The sequence below is a fragment of the Rhipicephalus microplus genome, chromosome 2 (assembly GCF_043290135.1).
Source record: "Rhipicephalus microplus isolate Deutch F79 chromosome 2, USDA_Rmic, whole genome shotgun sequence".
NCBI classification, from domain to species: domain Eukaryota; kingdom Metazoa; phylum Arthropoda; class Arachnida; order Ixodida; family Ixodidae; genus Rhipicephalus; species Rhipicephalus microplus.
Genome location: NC_134701.1, coordinates 75,943,969 through 75,964,099, shown reverse-complemented (window position 1 = coordinate 75,964,099; position 20,131 = coordinate 75,943,969). Strand labels below are relative to the sequence as shown.

The following is a 20,131-nucleotide window of genomic DNA, read 5'->3' as shown; positions in this document are numbered from 1 at the left end:
GAATATAAGGGAAAAGGAAACGCATATGATTTGCTTCAAGCAAGAAAACTGTAGCGCAACCCTCTGATAATAAAAAAGGATATCCCAACCTCGGCGGGACTCGAACCCGCAATCCCCGGCTTAGGAGAACGATGCCTTATTCGTTAGGCCAAGAGGGCGATGTGCGAGCGATGCTCTGGCGTTTCATTCATTAGCGCTTTTACTTCAGGGGACAGTAGAACACACCATCGAAATTAATATACGAGAAAAGGAAATGCACATGCCTTGGTTCAAGCAAGAAAACTGTAGCAGAAACCCTTTGTTAATGAAAAAGGATAACCCACCCTCGGAGGGACTTGAACCTGATATACCCGGTTCATGAGACCGATGCCTTATCCGTTAGGCCACGTAGCCGATGTGCGAGTGATGCACTGGCGTTCCTTTCATTAGCGCGTTTACTCTAGGTTACAGTAGAACACAACATCGAAAGGAATATAGGGGAAAAGAAGCGCATAAGCTTTGCTTCAAGCAAGAAAACTGTAGCAGAAACCTTTTCGGTGAATGAAAAAAAATTACCTACCCTCGGCGGGACTCGAACCCGCAATCCCCGGTTTAGGAGAACGATGCCTTATCCGTTAGGCCACGAGGGCGATGTGCGGGCTATGCACTGGCGTTCCTTTCATTAGCGCTTTTACTCTAGGATGCAGTAGAACACACCATCGAAAGAAATATAGGGGAAATGAAGCGCATAAGCTTTGCTTCAAGCACGAAAACTGTAGCAGAAACCTTTTCGGTGAATGAAAAAAAAATAACCTACCCTCGGCGGGACTCGAACCCGCTATCCCCGGTCTAGGAGACCGTGGCCTTATCCGTTAGGCCACGAGGGCGATGTGCGGGCGATGCACTGGCGTTCCTTTCATTAGCGCTTTTTCTATAGGTTGCAGCAGAACACACCATCGAAAGGAATATAGGGGAAAAGAAAACGCATTTGCTTTCCTGCAAGCAGAAAAACTGCAGCAGAAACCCTTTGTTAATGAAAAAGAATATCCCACCCTCGGCGGGACTCGACCCCGCCATCTCCGGTTTAGGAGACCGATGCCTTATCCGTTAGGGCACGAGGGCGATGTGCGAGCGATGCACTGGCGTTCCTTTCATTAGCACTTTTACTCTAGGTTACTGTAGAACACACCATCGAAAGGAATATAGGGGAAAAGGAAACGCATAAGCTTTGCTTCAAGCAAAAAAACTGTAGCAAAAACCCTTGGTAATGAAAAAGGATAACCCACACTCGGCGGGACTCGAACCCGCAATGCCCGGTTCAGGAGACCGATGCGTTACCCGTTAGGCCACGAGGGGGATGTGCGAGTGATGCACTGGCGTTCCTTTCATTAGCGTTTTTACTCTAGGTTGCAGTAGAACACATCTTCCAAAGGATTATAGGGGAAAAGGAAACGCACATGCTTTGCTTCAAGCAAGAAAACTGTAGCACAAACCCTTTGTTAATGAAAAAGAGTAACCCACCCTCGGTGGGACTCGAACCCGCATTCCCCGGTTTAGGAGAACGATGCCTTATCCGTTAGACCACGAGGGCAATGTGCGAGCGATGCACTGTCGTTCCTTTCATTAGCGCTTTTACTTTAGGTTACAATAGAACACACCATCGAAAGGAATATAGGAGAAAGGGAAATGCACATGCTTTGGTTCAAGCGAGAAAACTGTAGCAAAATCCTTTGTTAATGAAAAAGGATAACCCACCCTCGGCGGGTCTGGAACCCGCAATTCCCATTTAGAAGACCAATGCCTTATTCGTTAGGCCATGAGAACGATGTGCGAGCGATGCACTAGCGTTCTTTTCATTAGCGCGTTACTCTAGGTTACAGAAGAACACATTATCGAAAGGAATTAGGAGGAAATGGAAATGCATATGCTTTGGTTCAAGCAAGAAAACTTTGGGAGAAACCCTTTGTTAATAAAAAAGGATAACCCACCCTTCACGGCACTCGGACCTGCAATCCCCTGTTTAGAATACCAATGCTTTATTCGTTAGGCCATGAAGCCGATGTGCGAGTGATGCCATGGGGTTCCTTTTATTAGCACGTTCACTCTAGGTTACAGTAGAACACAACATCGAAAGGAATATAGGGGAAAAGAAAACGCATTTGCTTTCCTGCAACCAAGAAAACTGTAGCAGAAACCCTTTGTTATTGAAAAAGAATAACCCAACCTTGGCGGGACTCAAACCCGCAATCCCCGGTATAGGAGACCGATGCCTTATCCGTTAGGCCACGAGGGCGATGTGCGAGTGATGCACTGGCGTTCCTTTCATTAGCGCTTTTACTTTAGGTTACAATAGAACACACCATCGAAAGGAATATAGGAGAAAGGGAAATACACATGCTTTGGTTCAAGCAAGAAAACTGTAGCAAAACCCTGTGTTAATGAAAAAGGATAACCCACCCTCGGCGGCACTCGCACCCGCAATCCCCGGTTTAGAAGACCGATGCCTTATCCGTTAGGCCACGAGGGCAATCTGCGAGCGATGCACTGGTGTTCCTTTCATTAGCGCTTTTACTTTAGGTTACAGTAGAACACACCATCGAAAGGAATATAGAAGAAAGGGAAATGCACTTGCTTTGGTTCAAGCGAGAAAACTAGCAAAACCCTTTGTTAATGAAAAAGGATAACCAACCCTCGGCGGGACTCAAACCCGCAATCCCCCGTTTAGAAGACCGATGCCTTATTCGTTAGGCCAAGAGGGCGATGTGCGATCGATGCACTAGCGTTCTTTTCATTAGCGCGTTTACTCTAGGTTGCAGTAGAACACACCATCGAAAGAAATATAGAGGAAAAGGAAACGCATATGCTTTGCTTTAAGCAAGAAAACTGTAGCAGAAACCCTTTGTTAATGAAAAAGAATATACCACCTTTGGCGGGACTCGAACCCGCAATGCCCGGTTCAGGAGACCGATGCGTTACCCGTTAGGCCACAAGGGGGATGTGCGAGTGATGCACTGGCGTTCCTTTCATTAGCGTTTTTACTCTAGGTTGCAGTAGAACACATCTTCCAAAGGATTATAGGGGAAAGGGAAACGCATATGCTTTGCTTCAAGCAAGAAAAGTGTAGCAGAAACCCCTTTTGGTAATGAAAAAGGATCATCCACCCCCGGCAGGACTCGAACCCGCCATCCCCGGTTTAGAAGACCGATGCCTTATTCGTTAGGCCACAAAAGCGATGTGCGACTGATGCACTGGCGTACCTTTCATTAGCGCTTTTAATTTAGGTTACAGTAGAACGCACCATCGAAAGGAATATAGGAGAAAGGGAACTCCACATGCTTTGCTTCAAGGAAGAAAACTGTAGCACAAAACATTGGTAATGAAAAAGGATAACCCAACCTCGGCGGCACTCGAACCCACCATCCCCGGTTTAGAAGACCGATGCCTTATCAGTTAGGCCACGAGGGCAATGGGCGAGCGATGCACTGGCGTTTCTTTCATTCGCGCTTTTACTTTAGGTTACAATAGAACACACCATTGAAAGGAATATAGGAGAAAGGGAAATGAACACGCTTTGGTTCAAGCACGAAAACTTTAGCGAAACCCTTTGTTAATGAAAAAGGATAACCCACCCTCGGCGGGACTCGAACCCGCAATCCACGGTTTAGGAGACCGATGCCTTATCCGTTAGGCCACAAGGGCGATGTGCGAGCGATGCACTGGCGTTCCTTTCATTAGCGCTTTTAATTTAGGTTACAGTAGAACGCACCATCGAAAGGAATATAGGAGAAAGGGAAATCCACATGCTTTGCCTAAAGCAAGAAAACTGTAGCACAAAACATTAGTAATGAAAAAGGATAACCCAACCTCGGCGGCACTCGAACCTCAATCCTCGGTTTAGGAGACCGATGCCTTATCCGTTAGGCCACGATGGCAATGTGCGGGCGATGCACTGGCGTTCCTTTCATTAGCGCTTTTACTTTAGGTTGCAGTAGAACACACCATCGATAGGAATATAGAGAAAAAGAAAACCCATTTGCTTTGCTGCAAGCAAGAAAACTGTAGCAGAAACTCTTTGTTAATAAAAAAGAATAACCCACCCTCGGCGGGACTCGAACCCGCAATCCCCCGTTTAAAAGACCGATGCCTTATCCCTTAGGCCACAAAAGCGATGTGCGACCGATGCACTGGTGTTCCTTTCATTAGCGCTTTTACTCTAGGGTACAGTAAAACACACCATCGAAAGGAATATAGGGGAAAAGGAAATACATATGCTTTGGTTCAAGAAAGAAAACTTTGGGAGAAACCCTTTGTTAGTAAAAAAGGATAACCCACCCTCGGCGGGACTCGAACCCGCAATCCCCGGTTTAAAAGACCGATGCCTTATCCGTCAGGCCACGAAGGTGATGTGCGGATGATGCACTGGCGTTTCTTTCATTAGCGCTTTTACTTTAGGTTACAGTAGAACACACCATCGAAAGGAATATAGGGGAAAAGGAAATGCATATGCTTTGCTTCAAGCAAGAAAACTGTAGCACAAACCCTTTGTTAATGAAAAAGAGTAACCCACCCTCGGTGGGACTCGAACCCGCAATCCCCGGTTTAGACGAACGATGCTTTATTCGTTAGGCCACGAGGGCAATGTGCCAGCGATGCACTAGCATTTCTTTCATTAGCGCTTTACTTTAGGTTACAATAGAACACACCATCGAAAGGAATATAGGAGAAAGAGAAATGCACAAGCTTTGGTTCAAGCAAGAAAACTGTAGCAAAACCCTTTTTTATTGAAAAAGGATAACCCACCCTCAGCGGCACTCGAACCCGCCATCCCCCGTTTAGAAGACCGATGCCTTATTCGTTAGGCCACGAGGGCGATGTGCAAGCGATGAACTAGCCTTCTTTTCATCAGCGCGTTACTCTAGGTTACAGTAGAACACAACATCGAAAGGAATATAGGGGAAAAAAACGCATTTGCTTTGCTGCAAGCAAGAAAACTGTAGCAGAAACCCTTTGTTAATAAAAAAGAATAACCCACCCTCGGCGGGACTCGAACCCGCAATCCCCCGTTTAAAAGACCGATGCTTTATTCGTTAGGCCACAAAAGCGATGTGCGACCGATGCACTGGCGTTCCTTTCATTAGCACTTTTACTCTAGGTTACAGTATAACACACCATCGAAAGGAATATAGGGGAAAATGTAATGCATATGCTTTGGTTCAAGCAAGAAAACTGTGGGAGAAACCCTTTGTTAGTAAAAAAGAATAACCCACCCTCGGCGGGACTCGAACCCGCCATCCCCGGTTTAGAAGACCGATGCCTTATCCGTTAGGCCACGAAGGCGATGTGCGGATGATGCACTGGCGTTTCTTTCATTAGCGCTTTTAATTTAGGTTACACTAGAACACACCATCGAAATTAATATAGGAGAAAGGGAAATGCACATGCTTTGGCTCAAGCAAGAAAACTGTAGAAGAAACCCTTTGTTAATGAAAAAAAGAACCTACTCTCGGCGGGACTCGAACCCGCAATCCCCCGTTTAGAAGACCGATGCCTTATTCGTTAGGCCATGAGGGCGGTGTGCGAGCGATGCACTAGCGTTCTTTTCATTAGTGCGTTTACTCTAGGTTACAGTAGAACCCATCATCGAAAGGAATATAGGGAAAAAGGAAATGCATATGCTTTGGTTCAAGCAAAAATACTTTGGGAGAAACCCTTTGTTAATAAAAAGGACAACCCACCCTCCGCGGGACTCGAACCCGCAATCCCCTGTTTAGAATACCGATGCCTTATCCGTTAGGCCACGAAGCCGATGTGCGAGTGATGCCATGGGGTTCCTTTCATTAGCGCGTTTACTCTAGGTTACACTAGAACACAACATCGAAAGGAATATAGGGGGAAAGAAGCGCATAATCTTTGCTTCAAGCAAGAAAACTGTAGCAGAAACCTTTTCGGTGAATGAAAAGAAAAATAACCTACCCTCGGCGAAACTCGAACTCGATATCCCCGGTTTAGGAGACCGATGCCTTATCCGTTAGGCCACGAGGGCAACGTGCGGGCGATGCACTGGCGTTCCTTTTATTAGCGCTTTTACTCTAGGTTGCAGTAAAACACACCATCGAAATTAATATAGGAGAAAGGGAAATGCACATGCTTTGGTTCAAGCAAGAAAACTGTAGCAGAAACCCTTTGTTAATGAAAAAGGATAACCCACCCTCGGCGGGACTCGAACTCGAAATCCCCAGTTTAGGAGACCGATGCCTTATCCGTTAGGCCACGAGGGCGATATGCGGGCGACCCACTGGCGTTCCTTTCATTAGCGCTTTTAATTTAGGTTACAGTAGAACGCACCATCAAAAGGAATATAGGAGAAAGGGAAATCCACATGCTTTGCTTCAAGCAAGAAAACTGTAGCACAAAACATTGGTAATGAAAACGGATAACCCAACCTCGGCGGCACTCGAACCCACAATCCCCGGTTTAGAAGACCGATGCCTTATCCGTTAGGCCACGAGGGCAATGGGCGAGCGATGCACTGGCGTTCCTTTCATTAGCGCTTTTACTTTAGGTTACAATAGAACACACCATCGAAAAGAATATAGGAGAAAGGGAAATGAACATGCTTTGGTTCAAGCAAGAAAACTTTAGCGAAACCCTTTGTTAATGAAAAAGGATAACCCACCCTCGGCGGGACTCGAACCGGCAATTCCCGGTTTAGAAGACCGATGCCTTCTCCGTTAGGCCACGAAGGCGATGTGCGAGTGATGCACTAACGTTCCTTTCATTAGCGCGTTTACTCTAGGTTACAGTAGAACACAACATCGAAAGGAATATAGGCGAAAAGGAAACGCATATGATTTGCTTCAAGCAAGAAAACTGTCGCACAAACCTTTGGTATTGAAAAAGGATAACCCACCCTCGGCGGCACTCGCACCCGCAATCCCCGGTTTAGAACACCGATGCCTTATCCGTTAGGCCACGAGGGCGATGTGCGAGTGATGCACTGGCGTTCTTTTCATTAGCGCTTTTACTCTAGGTTGCAATAGAACACATCATCCAAAGAAATATAGGGGAAAAGGAAACGCGTATGCTTTGCTTCAAGCAAGAAAAGTGTAGCAGAAACCCCTTTTGGTAATGAAAAAGGATCATCCACCCCCGGCAGGACTCGAACCCGCCATCCCCGGTTTAGAAGACCGATGCCTTATTCGTTAGGCCACAAAAGCGATGTGCGACTGATGCACTGGCGTACCTTTCATTAGCGCTTTTAATTTAGGTTACAGTAGAACGCACCATCGAAAGGAATATAGGAGAAAGGGAACTCCACATGCTTTGCTTCAAGGAAGAAAACTGTAGCACAAAACATTGGTAATGAAAAAGGATAACCCAACCTCGGCGGCACTCGAACCCACCATCCCCGGTTTAGAAGACCGATGCCTTATCAGTTAGGCCACGAGGGCAATGGGCGAGCGATGCACTGGCGTTTCTTTCATTAGCGCTTTTACTTTAGGTTACAATAGAACACACCATTGAAAGGAATATAGGAGAAAGGGAAATGAACATGCTTTGGTTCAAGCACGAAAACTTTAGCGAAACCCTTTGTTAATGAAAAAGGATAACCCACCCTCGGCGGGACTCGAACCCGCAATCCACGGTTTAGGAGACCGATGCCTTATCCGTTAGGCCACAAGGGCGATGTGCGAGCGATGCACTGGCGTTCCTTTCATTAGCGCTTTTAATTTAGGTTACAGTAGAACGCACCATCGAAAGGAATATAGGAGAAAGGGAAATCCACATGCTTTGCCTAAAGCAAGAAAACTGTAGCACAAAACATTAGTAATGAAAAAGGATAACCCAACCTCGGCGGCACTCGCACCCGCAATCCCCGGTTTAGAACACCGATGCCTTATCCGTAAGGCCACGAGGGCAATAGCGGTCGGTGCACTGGCGTTCCTTTCATTAGCGCTTTTACTCTAGGTTGCAGTAGAACACACCATCGAAAGGAATATAGGGGAAAAGGAAACGCATATGCTTTGCTTCACGCAAGAAAACAGTAGCACAAACCCTTTGTTAATGAAAAAGAATAACTTACCCTTGGTGGGACTTGAACCCGATATCCCCGGTTTAGGAGACCGATGCCTTATCCGTTAGGCCACGAGGGCGATGTGCGAGCGATGCACAGGCGTTCCTTTCATTAGCGCTTTTACTCTAGGTTGCAGTAGAACTCATCATCGAAAGGAATATAGGAGGAAAAGAAATGCACATGCTTTGGTTCAAGCAAGAAAACTGTAGCAAAACCCTTTGTTAATGAAAAAGGATAACCCAACCTCGGCGGGACTCGAACCCGCAATCCCCCGTTTAGAAGACCGATGCCTTATTCGTTAGGCCAAGAGGGCGATGTGCGAGCGATGCACTAGCATTCTTTTCATTAGCGCGTTTACTCTAGGTTACAGAAGAACACATCATCCAAAGGAATATAAGGGAAAAGGAAACGCATATGATTTGCTTCAAGCAAGAAAACTGTAGCACAACCCTCTGATAATGAAAAAGGATATCCCAACCTCGGCGGGACTCGAACCCGCAATCCCCGGCTTAGGAGAACGATGCCTTATTCGTTAGGCCAAGAGGGCGATGTGCGAGCGATGCACTAGCGTTCTTTTCATTAGCGCGTTTACTCTAGGTTACAGTAGAACACATCATCCAAAGGAATATAAGGGAAAAGGAAATGCATATGATTTGCTTCAAGCAAGAAAACTGTAGCACAAACCCACTGATAATGAAAAAGGATATCCCGACCTCGGCGGGACTCGAACCCGCGATCCCGGGTTAGAAGACCGATGCCTTATCCGTTAGGCCACGAGGGCAATGTGCGAGCGATGCTCTGGCGTTTCATTCATTAGCACTTTTACTTCAGGGGACAGTAGAACACACCATCGAAATTAATATAGGAGAAAGGGAAATGCACATGCCTTGGTTCAAGCAAGAAAACTGTAGCAGTAACCCTTTGTTGATGAAAAAGGATAACCCACCCTCGGCGGGACTCGAACCCGCAATCCCCGGGTTAGAAGACCGATGCCTTATCCTTTAGGCCACGTAGCCGATGTGCGAGTGATGCACTGGCGTTCCTTTCATTAGCGCGTTTACTCTAGGTTACAGTAGAACACAACATCGAAAGGAATATAGGGGAAAAGAAGCGCATAAGCTTTGCTTCAAGCAAGAAAACTGAAGCAGAAACCTTTTCGGTGAATGAAAAAAAAAATAACCTACCCTCGGCGGGACTCGAACCCGCAATCCCCGGTTTAGGAGAACGATGCCTTATCCGTTAGGCCACGAGGGCGATGTGCGGGCGATGCACTGGCGTTCCTTTCATTAGCGCTTTTACTCTAGGATGCAGTAGAACACACCATCGAAAGAAAGATAGGGGAAAAGAAGCGCATAAGCTTTGCTTCAAGCAAGAAAACTGTAGCAGAAACCTTTTCGGTGAATGAAAAAAAAATAACCTACCTTCGGCGGGACTCGAACCCGCTATCCCCGGTCTAGGAGACCGTGGCCTTATCCGTTAGGCCACGAGGGCGATGTGCGGGCGATGCACTGGCGTTCCTTTCATTAGCGCTTTTTCTATAGGTTGCAGCAGAACACACCATCGAAAAGAATATAGGGGACAGGAAAACGCATTTGCTTTCCTGCAAGCAGAAAAACTGCAGCAGAAACCCTTTGTTAATGAAAAAGAATATCCCACCCTCGGCGGGACTCGACCCCACCATCTCCGGCTTAGGAGACCGATGCCTTATCCGTTAGGGCACGAGGGCGATGTGCGAGCGATGCACTGGCGTTCCTTTCATTAGCACTTTTACTCTAGGTTACTGTAGAACACACCATCGAAAGGAATATAGGGGAAAAGGAAACGCATAAGCTTTGCTTCAAGCAAAATAACTGTAGCAAAAACCCTTGGTAATGAAAAAGGATAACCCACACTCGGCGGGACTCGAACCCGCAATCCCCGGTTAAGAAGACCGATGCCTTATCCGTTAGGCCACGAGGGCAATGTGCGAGCGATGCACTGGCGTTCCTTTCATTAGCGCTTTTACTTTAGGTTACAATAGAACACACCATCGAAAGGAATATAGGAGAAAGGGAAATACACATGCTTTGGTTCAAGCAAGAAAACTGTAGCAAAACCCTGTGTTAATGAAAAAGGATAACCCACCCTCGGCGGCACTTGCACCCGCAATCCCCGGTTTAGAAGACCGATGCCTTATCCGTTAGGCCACGAGGGCAATGTGCGAGCGATGCACTGGTGTTCCTTTCATTAGCGCTTTTACTTTAGGTTACAGTAGAACACACCATCGAAAGGAATATAGAAGAAAGGGAAATGCACTTGCTTTGGTTCAAGCGAGAAAACTAGCAAAACCCTTTGTTAATGAAAAAGGATAACCAACCCTCGGCGGGACTCAAACCCGCAATCCCCCGTTTAGAAGACCGATGCCTTATTCGTTAGGCCAAGAGGGCGATGTGCGATCGATGCACTAGCGTTCTTTTCATTAGCGCGTTTACTCTAGGTTGCAGTAGAACACACCATCGAAAGAAATATAGAGGAAAAGGAAACGCATATGCTTTGCTTTAAGCAAGAAAACTGTAGCAGAAACCCTTTGTTAATGAAAAAGAATATACCACCTTTGGCGGGACTCGAACCCGCAATGCCCGGTTCAGGAGACCGATGCGTTACCCGTTAGGCCACGAGGGCGATGTGCCAGTGATGCACTGGCGTTCCTTTCATTAGCGTTTTTACTCTAGGTTGCAGTAGAACACATCTTCCAAAGGATTATAGGGGAAAAGGAAACGCACATGCTTTGCTTCAAGCATGAAAACTGTAGCACAAACCCTTTGTTAATGAACAAAGAGTAACCCACCCTCGGTGGGACTCGAACCCGCAATCCCCGGTTTAGGAGAACGATGCCTTATCCGTTAGACCACGAGGGCAATGTGCGAGCGATGCACTGTCGTTCCTTTCATTAGCGCTTTTACTTTAGGTTACAATAGAACACACCATCGAAAGGAATATAGGAGAAAGGGAAATGCACATGCTTTGGTTCAAGCAAGAAAACTGTAGCAAAATCCTTTGTTAATGAAAAAGGATAACCCACCCTTGGCGGGTCTGGAACCCGCAATTCCCATTTAGAAGACCAATGCCTTATTCGTTAGGCCATGAGAACGATGTGCGAGCGATGCACTAGCGTTCTTTTCATTAGCGCGTTCCTCTAGGTTACAGAAGAACACATTATCGAAAGGAATTAGGAGGAAATGGAAATGCATATGCTTTGGTTCAAGCAAGAAAACTTTGGGAGAAACCCTTTGTTAATAAAAAAGGATAACCCACCCTTCGCGGCACTCGGACCTGCAATCCCCTGTTTAGAATACCGATGCTTTATTCGTTAGGCCACGAAGCCGATGTGCGAGTGATGCCATGGGGTTCCTTTTATTAGCACGTTCACTCTAGGTTACAGTAGAACACAACATCGAAAGGAATATAGGGGAAAAGAAAACGCATTTGCTTTGCTGCAACCAAGAAAACTGTAGCAGAAACCCTTTGTTATTGAAAAAGAATAACCCAACCTTGGCGGGACTCAAACCCGCAATCCCCGGTTTAGGAGACCGATGCCTTATCCGTTAGGCCACGAGGGCGATGTGCGAGTGATGCACTGGCGTTCTTTTCAATAGCGCTTTTACTCTAGGTTGCAATAGAACACATCATCCAAAGAAATATAGGGGAAAAGGAAACGCATATGCTTTGCTTCAAGCAAGAAAAGTGTAGCAGAAACCCCTTTTGGTAATGAAAAAGGATCATCCACCCCCGGCAGGACTCGAACCCGCCATCCCCGGTTTAGAAGACCGATGCCTTATTCGTTAGGCCACAAAAGCGATGTGCGAGCGATGCACTGGCGTTCCTTTCATTAGCGCTTTTAATTTAGGTTACAGTAGAACGCACCATCGAAAGGAATATAGGAGAAAGGGAAATCCACATGCTTTGCCTAAAGCAAGAAAACTGTAGCACAAAACATTAGTAATGAAAAAGGATAACCCAACCTCGGCGGCACTCGAACCTCAATCCCCGGTTTAGAAGACCGATGCCTTATCCGTTAGGCCACGAGGGCAATGGGCGAGCGATGCACTGGCGTTCCTTTCATTAGCGCTTTTACTTTAGGTTACAATAGAACACACCATCGAAAAGAATATAGGAGAAAGGGAAATGCACATGCTTTGGTTCAAGCAAGAAAACTGTAGCGAAACCCTTTGTTAATGAAAAAGGATAACCCACCCTCGGCGGGACTCGAACCCGCAATCCCCCCTTTAAAAGACTAATGCCTTCTTCGTTAGGCCATGAGGGCGATGTGCGAGCGATGCACTAGCGTTATTTTCATTAGCGCGTTTACTCTAGGTTACAGTAGAACCCATCATCGAAAGGAATATAGGGGAAGATTAAATGCATATGCTTTGGTTCAAGCAAGAAAACTGTGGGAGAAACCCTTTGTTAATAAAAAAGGATAACCCACCCTCCACGAGACTCGAACCCGCAATCCCCTGTTTAGAATACCGATGCCTTATCCGTTAGGCCACGAAGCCGATGTGCGAGTGATGCCATGGGGTACCTCTCATTAGCGCGTTTACTCTAGGTTACAGTAGAACACAACACTGAAAGGAATATAGGGAAAAAGAAGCGCATAAGCTTTGCTTCAAGCAAGAAAACTGTAGCAGAAACCTTTTCGGTGAATGAAAAAAAAATAACCTACCCTCGGCGGGACTTGAAACCGCAGTCCGCGGTTTAGGAGACCGATGCATTATCCGTTAGGCCACGAGGGCGATGTGCGGGCCATGCACTGGCGTTCCTTTCATTAGCGCTTTTACTCTAGGTTACAGTAAAACACACCATCGAAAGGAATATAGCGGAAAAGGAAATGCATATGCTTTGGTTCAAGCAAGAAAACTGTTGGAGAAACGCTTTGTTAGTAAAAAAGGATAACCCACCCTCGGCGGCAGCCGAACCCGCAATTCCCGGTTTAGAAGACCGATGCCTTCTCCGTTATGCCACGAAGGCGATGTGCGAGTGATGCACTGGTGTTCCTTTCATTAGCGCGTTTACTCTAGGTTACAGTAGAACACAACATCGAGAGGAATATAGGGGAAAAGGAAACGCATGTGCTTTGCTTCAAGCAAGAAAACTGTAGCACAAACCTTTGGTAATGAAAAAGGATAACCCACCCTCGGCGGCACTCGCACCCGCAATCCCCGGTTTAGAACACCGATGCCTTATCCGTTAGGCCACGAGGGCGATAGCGGGCGGTGCACTGGCGTTCCTTTCATTAGCGCTTTTACTCTAGGTTGCAGTAGAACACACCATCGAAAGGAATATAGGGGAAAAGGAAATGCATATGCTTTGCTTCACGCAAGAAAACTGTAGCACAAACCCTTTGTTAATGAAAAAGAATAACTCACCCTTGATGGGACTCGAATACGCAATCCCCGGTTTAGGAGACCGATGCCTTATCCGTTAGGCCACGAGGGCGATGTGCGAGCGATGCACTGGCGTTCCTTTCATTAGCACTTTCACTTTAGGTTACAGTAGAACACACGATCGAAAGGAATATGGGACAAAGGGAAATGCACTTGCTTTGGTTCAAGCGAGAAAACTAGCAAAACCCTTTGTTAATGAAAAAGGATAACCCACACTTGGCGGGACTCGAACCCGCAATCCCCCGTTTAGAAGACCGATGCATTATTCGTTAGGCCAAGAGGGCGATGTGCGGGCGATGCACTGGCGTTCCTTTCATTAGCGCTTTTACTCTAGGTTACAGTAAAACACACCATCGAAAGGAATATAGGAGAAAAGGAAATGCATATGCTTTGGTTCAAGCAAGAAAACTGTTGGAGAAACGCTTTGTTAGTAAAAAAGGATAACCCACCCTCGGCGGGACTCGAACCCGCGATTCCCGGGTTAGAAGACCGATGCCTTATCCTTTAGGCCACGTAGCCGATGTGCGAGTGATGCACTGGCGTTCCTTTCATTAGCGCGTTTACTCTAGGTTACAGTAGAACACAACATCGAAAGGAATATAGGGGAAAAGAAGCGCATAAGCTTTGCTTCAAGCAAGAAAACTGTAGCACAAAGCTTTGGTAATAAAAAAGGATAACCCACCCTCGGCGGCACTCGCACCCGATTTCCCCGGTTTAGAACACGGATGCCTTATCCGTTAGGCCACGAGGGCGATAGCGGGCGGTGCACTGGCGTTCCTTTCATTAGCGCTTTTACTCTAGGTTGCAGTAGAACACACCTTCGAAAGGAATATAGGGGAAAAGGAAACGCATATGCTTTGCTTCACGCAAGAAAACTGTAGCACAAACCCTTTGTTAATGAAAAAGGATAACCCACACTCGGCGGACTCGAACCCGCAATCCCCCATTTAGAAGACCGATGCAATATTCGTTAGGCCAAGAGGGCGATGTGCGAGCGATGCACTAGCGTTCTTTTCATTAGCGCGTTTACTCTAGGTTGCAGTAGAACACATCATCCAAAGGAATATAGGGGAAAAGGAAACGCATATGATTTGGTTCAAGCAAGAAAACTGTGGGAGAAACCCTTTGTTAATAAAAAAGGATAACCCACCCTCCGCGGGACTCGAACCCGCAATCCCCTGTTTAGGGGGCCGATGCCTTATCCGTTAGGCCACGTAGCCGATGTGCGAGTGATGCACTGGCGTTCCTTTCATTAGCGCTTTATTTTAGGTTACAATAGAACACACCATCGAAAGGAATATAGGAGAAAGAGAAACGCACATGCTTTGCTTCAAGCAAGAAAACTGTAGCACAAACCCTTTTTTATTGAAAAAGGATAACCCACCCTCAGCGGGACTCGAACCCGCCATCCCTCGTTTAGAAGACCGATGCCTTATTCGTTAGTCCACGAGGGCAATGTGCGGGCGATGCACTGGCGTTCCTTTCATTAGCACTTTCACTTTAGGTTACAGTAGAACACACCATCGAAAGGAATATGGGAGAAAGGGAAACGCATATGATTTGCTTCAAGCCAGAAAACTGTAGCACAAACCCTTTGGTAATGAAAAAGGATATCCCAACCTCAGCAGGACTCGAACCCGCAATCCCCCGTTTAGAATACCGATGCCTTATCCGTTAGGCCATGAGGGCGATGTGCGAGCGATGCACTAGCGTTGTTTTCATTAGCGCGTTTACTCTAGGTTACAGTAAAACACACCATCGAAAGGAATTTAGGAGAAATGGAGCGCATATGCTTTGCTTCAAACAAGAAAACTGTAGCAGAAACTCTTTGTTACCGAAAGAGGATCACATACCCCCGGCAGGACTCGACCCCGCCATCCCCGGTTTAGAAGACCGATGCCTTATTCGTTAGGCCACAAGAGCGATGTGCGACCGATGCACTGGCGTTCCTTTCATTAGCGCTTTTACTCTAGGTTACAGTAGAACACAACATCGAAAGGAATATAGGGGAAAAGAAGCGCATAAGCTTTGCTTCAAGAAAGAAAACTGTAGCAGAAACCTTTTCGGCGAATGAAAAAAAATAACCTACCCTCGGCGGGTCTCGAACCCGCAATCCCCGGTTTAGGACACCGATGCCTTAGCCGTTAGGCCACGAGGGCGATGTGCGGGCGATGCACTGGCGTTCCTTTCATTAGCGCTTTTACTCTAGCTTGCAGTAGAACACACCATCGAAAGGAATATAGGGGAAAAGGAAACGCATATGCTCTGCTTCAAGCAAGAAAACTTTAGCACAAGCCCTTGGTAATGAAAAAGAGTAACCCACCCTCGGCGGCACTCGCACCCGCAATCCCCGGTTCAGAAGACCGATGCCTTATCCGTTAGGCCACGAGGGCAATGTGCGAGCGATGCACTGGCGTTTCTTTCATTAGCGCTTTTACTTTAGGTTACAGTAGAACACACCATCGAATGGAATATAGGAGAAAGGGAAATGCACTTGCTTTGGTTCAAGCGAGAAAACTGTAGCACAAACTTTTTGTTAATGAAAAATAGTAACCCACCCTCGGTGGGACTCGAACCCGCAATCCCCGGTTTAGGAGAACTATGCCTTATCCGTTAGGCCACGAGGACAATGTGCGAGCGATGCACTGGCGTTCCTTTCTTCAGCACTTTTACTTTAGTTTACAATAGAACACACCATCGAAAGGAATATAGGATAAAGGGAAATGCACATGCTTTGGTTCAAGCAAGAAAACTGTAGCAGAAACCTTTTCGGTGAATGAAAAAAAAAATAACCTAGCCTCGGCGGGACTCGAACCCGATATACCCGGTTTAGGAGACCGATGCCTTATCCGTTAGGCCACGAGGGCGATGTGCGGGCGATGCACTGGCGTTCCTTTCATTAGCGCTTTTACTCTAGGTTGCAGTAGAACACACCATCGAAAGGAATATAGGGGAAAAGAAAACGCATTTGCTTTGCTGCAACCAAGAAAACTGTAGCAGAAACCCTTTGTTAATGAAAAAGATTATCCCACCCTCGGCGGGACTCGACCCCGCCATCCCCAGTTTAGGAGACTGATGCCGTATCCGTTAGGCCATGAGGGCGATGTGCGAGCGATGCACTGGCGTTCCTTTCGTTAGCACCTTTACTCTAGGTTACAGTAGAACCCACCATCGAAACGAATATAAAAAAAGGAAACGCATATGCTTTGGTTTGAGCAAGAAAACTGTAGCACAAACCCTTTGTTAATGAAAAAGAATAATTCACTCTTGGTGGGACTCGAACCCGCAATCCCGTTTTAGAAGACCGATGCCTTATCCGTTAGGCCACGAAAGCGATTTGCGAGCAATGCACTGGCGTTCCTTTCATTAGCACATTTACTCTAGGTTAGTGTAGAACACACCATCAAAAGGAATATAGGGGAAAAGGAAACGCATATTCTTTGCTTCAAGCAAGAAAACTGTAGCAGAAACCTTTAGTAATGAAAAAGGATAACCCACACTCGGCGGGACTCGAACCCGCAATCCCCGGTTAAGAAGACCGATGCCTTATCCGTTAGGCCACGAGGGCGATGTGCGAGCGATGCACTAGCGTTCTTTTCATTAGCGCTTTTACTCTAGGTTGCAATAGAACACATCATCCAAAGAAATATAAGGGAAAAGGAAACGCATATGCTTTGCTTCAAGCAATAAAAGTATAGCAGAAACCCCTTTTGGAAATGAAAAAGGATCACCCACCCCCGGCAGGACTCGAACCCGCCATCCCCGGTTTAGAAAACCGATGCCTTATCCGTTAAGCCACGAGGGCGATGTGCGAGCGATGCACTGGCATTCCTTTCATTAGCGCTTTTATTTAGGTTACAGTAGAACGCACCGTCGAAAGGAATATAGGAGAAAGGGAAATCCACATGCTTTGCTTCAAGCAAGAAAACTGTAGCACAAAACATTGGTAATGAAAAAGGATAACCCAACCTCGGTGGCACTCGAACCCACAATCCCCGGTTTAGAATACCGATGCCTTATCCGTTAGGCCACGAGGGCAATGGGCGAGCGATGCACTGGCGATCCTTATATTAGCGCTTTTACTTTAGGTTACAATAGAACACACCGTCGAAAGGAATATAGGAGTAAGGGAAATGCACATGTTTTGGTTCAAGCAAGAAAACTGTAGCGAAACCCTTTGTTAATGAAAAAGGATAACCCACCCTCGGTGGGACTCGAACCCGCAATCCCCCATTTAGAAGACCAATGCCTTATCCGTTAGGCCACGTAGGCGATGTGCGAGTGATACACTGGCGTTTCTTTCATTAGCGCGTTTACTCTTGGTTACAGTAGAACACAACATCAAAAGGAATATAGGGGAAAGTAAGCGCATAATCTTTGCTTTAGGCAAGAAAACTGTAGCAGAAACCTTTTCGGTGAATGAAAAAAAAAATAATCTACCCTCGGCGGGACTCGAACCCGCAATCGCCGGTTTAGGAGACCGATGCCTTATCCGTTAGGCCACGAGGGCGATGTGCGGGCGATGCACTGGCGTTCCTTTCATTAGCGCTTTTACTCTAGGTTGCAGTAGAACACACCATCGAAAGGAATATAGGGGAAAAGAAGCGCATAAGCTTTGCTTCAAGCAATAAAACTGTAGCAGAAACCTTTTCGGTGAATGAAAAAAAAAATTACCTACCCTCGGCGGGACTCGAACCCACAATTCCGGTTTAGGAGACCGATGCCTTATCCGTTAGGCAGAGAGGGCGATGTGCGGGCGATGCACTGGCGTTCCTTTCATTAGCGCTTTTACTCTAGGTTGCAGTAGAACACACCATCGAAAGGAATATAGGAGAAAGGAAAATGCACTTGCTTTGGTTCAAGCGAGAAAACTAGAAAAACCCTTTGATAATGAAAAAGGATAACCAACCCTTGGCGGGACTCGAACCCGCAATCCCCCGATTAGAAGACCGATGCCTTATTCGTTAGGCCAAGAGGGCGATGTGCGAGCGATGCACTAGCGTCCTTTTCATTAGCGCGTTTACTCTAGGTTGCAGTAGAACACACCATCGAAAGAAATAAAGGAGAAAAGGAAACGCATATGCTTTGCTTTAAGCAAGAAAACTGTAGCACAAACCCTTTGTTGATGAAAAAGAATAACTCACCCTTGGTGGGAGTCGAACCCGCAATCCAGTTTTGAAGACCGATGCCTTATTCGTTAGGCCATGAAAGCGATGTGCGAGCGATGCTCTGGCGTTCCTTTCATTAGCACATTTACTCTAGGTTAGTGTAGAACACACCATCGAAAGGAAAATAGGGGAAAAGGAAATGCATATGCTTTGCTTCAAGCAAGAAAACTGTTGGAGAAACGCTTTGTTAGTAAAGAAGGATAACCCACCCTCGGCGGGACTCGAACCCGCAATCCCCTGTTTAGGAGACCGATGCCTTATCCGTTAGGCCACGAGGGCGATGTGCGAGCGATGCACTGGCGTTCCTTTCATTAGCGCGTTTACTCTAGGTTAATGTAGACCACAACATCGAAAGGAATATAGGGCAAAAGGAAACGCATATGCTTTGCTTCAAGCAATAAAACAGTAGCACAAACCTTTGGTAATAAAAAAGGATAACCCACCCTCGGCGGCACTCGCACCCGCAATCCCCGGTTTAGAACACCTTATCCGTTAGGCCACGAGGGCGATAGCGGGCGGTGCACTGGCGTTCCTTTAATTAGCGCTTTTACTCTAGGTTGCAGTAGAACACACCATCGAAAGTAATATGGGAGAAAGGGAAATGCACTTGCTTTGGTTCAAGCGAGAAAACTAGCAAAACCCTTTGTTAATGAAAAAGGATAACCCACACTTGGCGGGACTCGAACCCGCAATCCCCCGTTTAGAAGACCGATGCTCTATTCGTTAGGCCAAGAGGGCGATGTGCGAGCGATGCACTAGCGTTCTTTTCATTAGCGCGTTTACTCTAGGTTACAGTAGAACACATCATCCAAAGGAATATAGGGGAAAAGGAAACGCATATAATTTGGTTCAAGCAAGAAAACTGTGGGAGAAACCCTTTGTTAATAAAATAGGATAACCCACCCTCCGCGAGACTCGAACCCGCAATCCTCTGTTTAGAATACCGATGCCTTATCCGTGAGGCCACGAAGCCGATGTGCGAGTGATGCTATGGGGTACCTCTCATTAGCGCGTTTACTCTAGGTTACAGTAGAACACAACACCGAAAGGAATATAGGGAAAAAGAAGAGCATAAGCTTTGCTTCAAGCAAGAAAACTGTAGCAGAAACCTTTTCGGTGAATGGAAAAAAAATAACCTACCCTTGGCGGGACTTGAACCCGCAGTCCGCGGTTTAGGACTCCGATGCCTTATCCGTTAAGCCACGAGGGCGATGTGCGGGCGATGCACTGGCGTTCCTTTCATTAGCGCTTTTACTCTAGGTTACAGTAAAACACACCATCGAAAGGAATATAGGAGAAAAGGAAATGCATATGCTTTGGTTCAAGCAAGAAAACTGTTGGAGAAACGCTTTGTTAGTAAAAAAAGATAACCCACCCTCGGCGGGACTCGAACCCGCAATTCCCGGTTTAGAAGACCGATGCCTTCTCCGTTAGGCCACGAAGGCGATGTGCGAGTGATGCACTGGCCTTCCTTTTATTAGCGC

General features: G+C 46.6%; 9 non-coding genes across 9 annotated transcripts; all 9 read right to left on the bottom strand.

Moving 5' to 3' along the window:
* Positions 1–556: 556 nt before the first annotated feature.
* On the bottom strand, positions 557–629 carry TRNAR-CCU (transfer RNA arginine (anticodon CCU)). Its single transcript has one exon. It is a non-coding gene; the product is annotated as a tRNA-Arg (tRNA).
* A 2,976-nt stretch (positions 630–3,605) lies between these two features.
* TRNAR-CCU (transfer RNA arginine (anticodon CCU)) lies at positions 3,606–3,678 on the bottom strand. Its single transcript has one exon. It is a non-coding gene; the product is annotated as a tRNA-Arg (tRNA).
* Positions 3,679–4,308: 630 nt separating this feature from the next.
* Positions 4,309–4,381, bottom strand: TRNAK-UUU (transfer RNA lysine (anticodon UUU)). Its single transcript has one exon. It is a non-coding gene; the product is annotated as a tRNA-Lys (tRNA).
* Positions 4,382–5,243: 862 nt separating this feature from the next.
* TRNAR-UCU (transfer RNA arginine (anticodon UCU)) lies at positions 5,244–5,316 on the bottom strand. Its single transcript has one exon. It is a non-coding gene; the product is annotated as a tRNA-Arg (tRNA).
* A 2,275-nt stretch (positions 5,317–7,591) lies between these two features.
* TRNAR-CCU (transfer RNA arginine (anticodon CCU)) lies at positions 7,592–7,664 on the bottom strand. The gene has a single exon. It is a non-coding gene; the product is annotated as a tRNA-Arg (tRNA).
* Positions 7,665–9,234: 1,570 nt separating this feature from the next.
* Positions 9,235–9,307, bottom strand: TRNAR-CCU (transfer RNA arginine (anticodon CCU)). The gene has a single exon. It is a non-coding gene; the product is annotated as a tRNA-Arg (tRNA).
* Positions 9,308–17,916: 8,609 nt separating this feature from the next.
* TRNAR-CCU (transfer RNA arginine (anticodon CCU)) lies at positions 17,917–17,989 on the bottom strand. The gene has a single exon. It is a non-coding gene; the product is annotated as a tRNA-Arg (tRNA).
* An 864-nt stretch (positions 17,990–18,853) lies between these two features.
* On the bottom strand, positions 18,854–18,926 carry TRNAR-CCU (transfer RNA arginine (anticodon CCU)). The gene has a single exon. It is a non-coding gene; the product is annotated as a tRNA-Arg (tRNA).
* A 1,093-nt stretch (positions 18,927–20,019) lies between these two features.
* On the bottom strand, positions 20,020–20,092 carry TRNAR-UCU (transfer RNA arginine (anticodon UCU)). The gene has a single exon. It is a non-coding gene; the product is annotated as a tRNA-Arg (tRNA).
* Between the last annotated feature and the right edge of the window lie 39 nt (positions 20,093–20,131).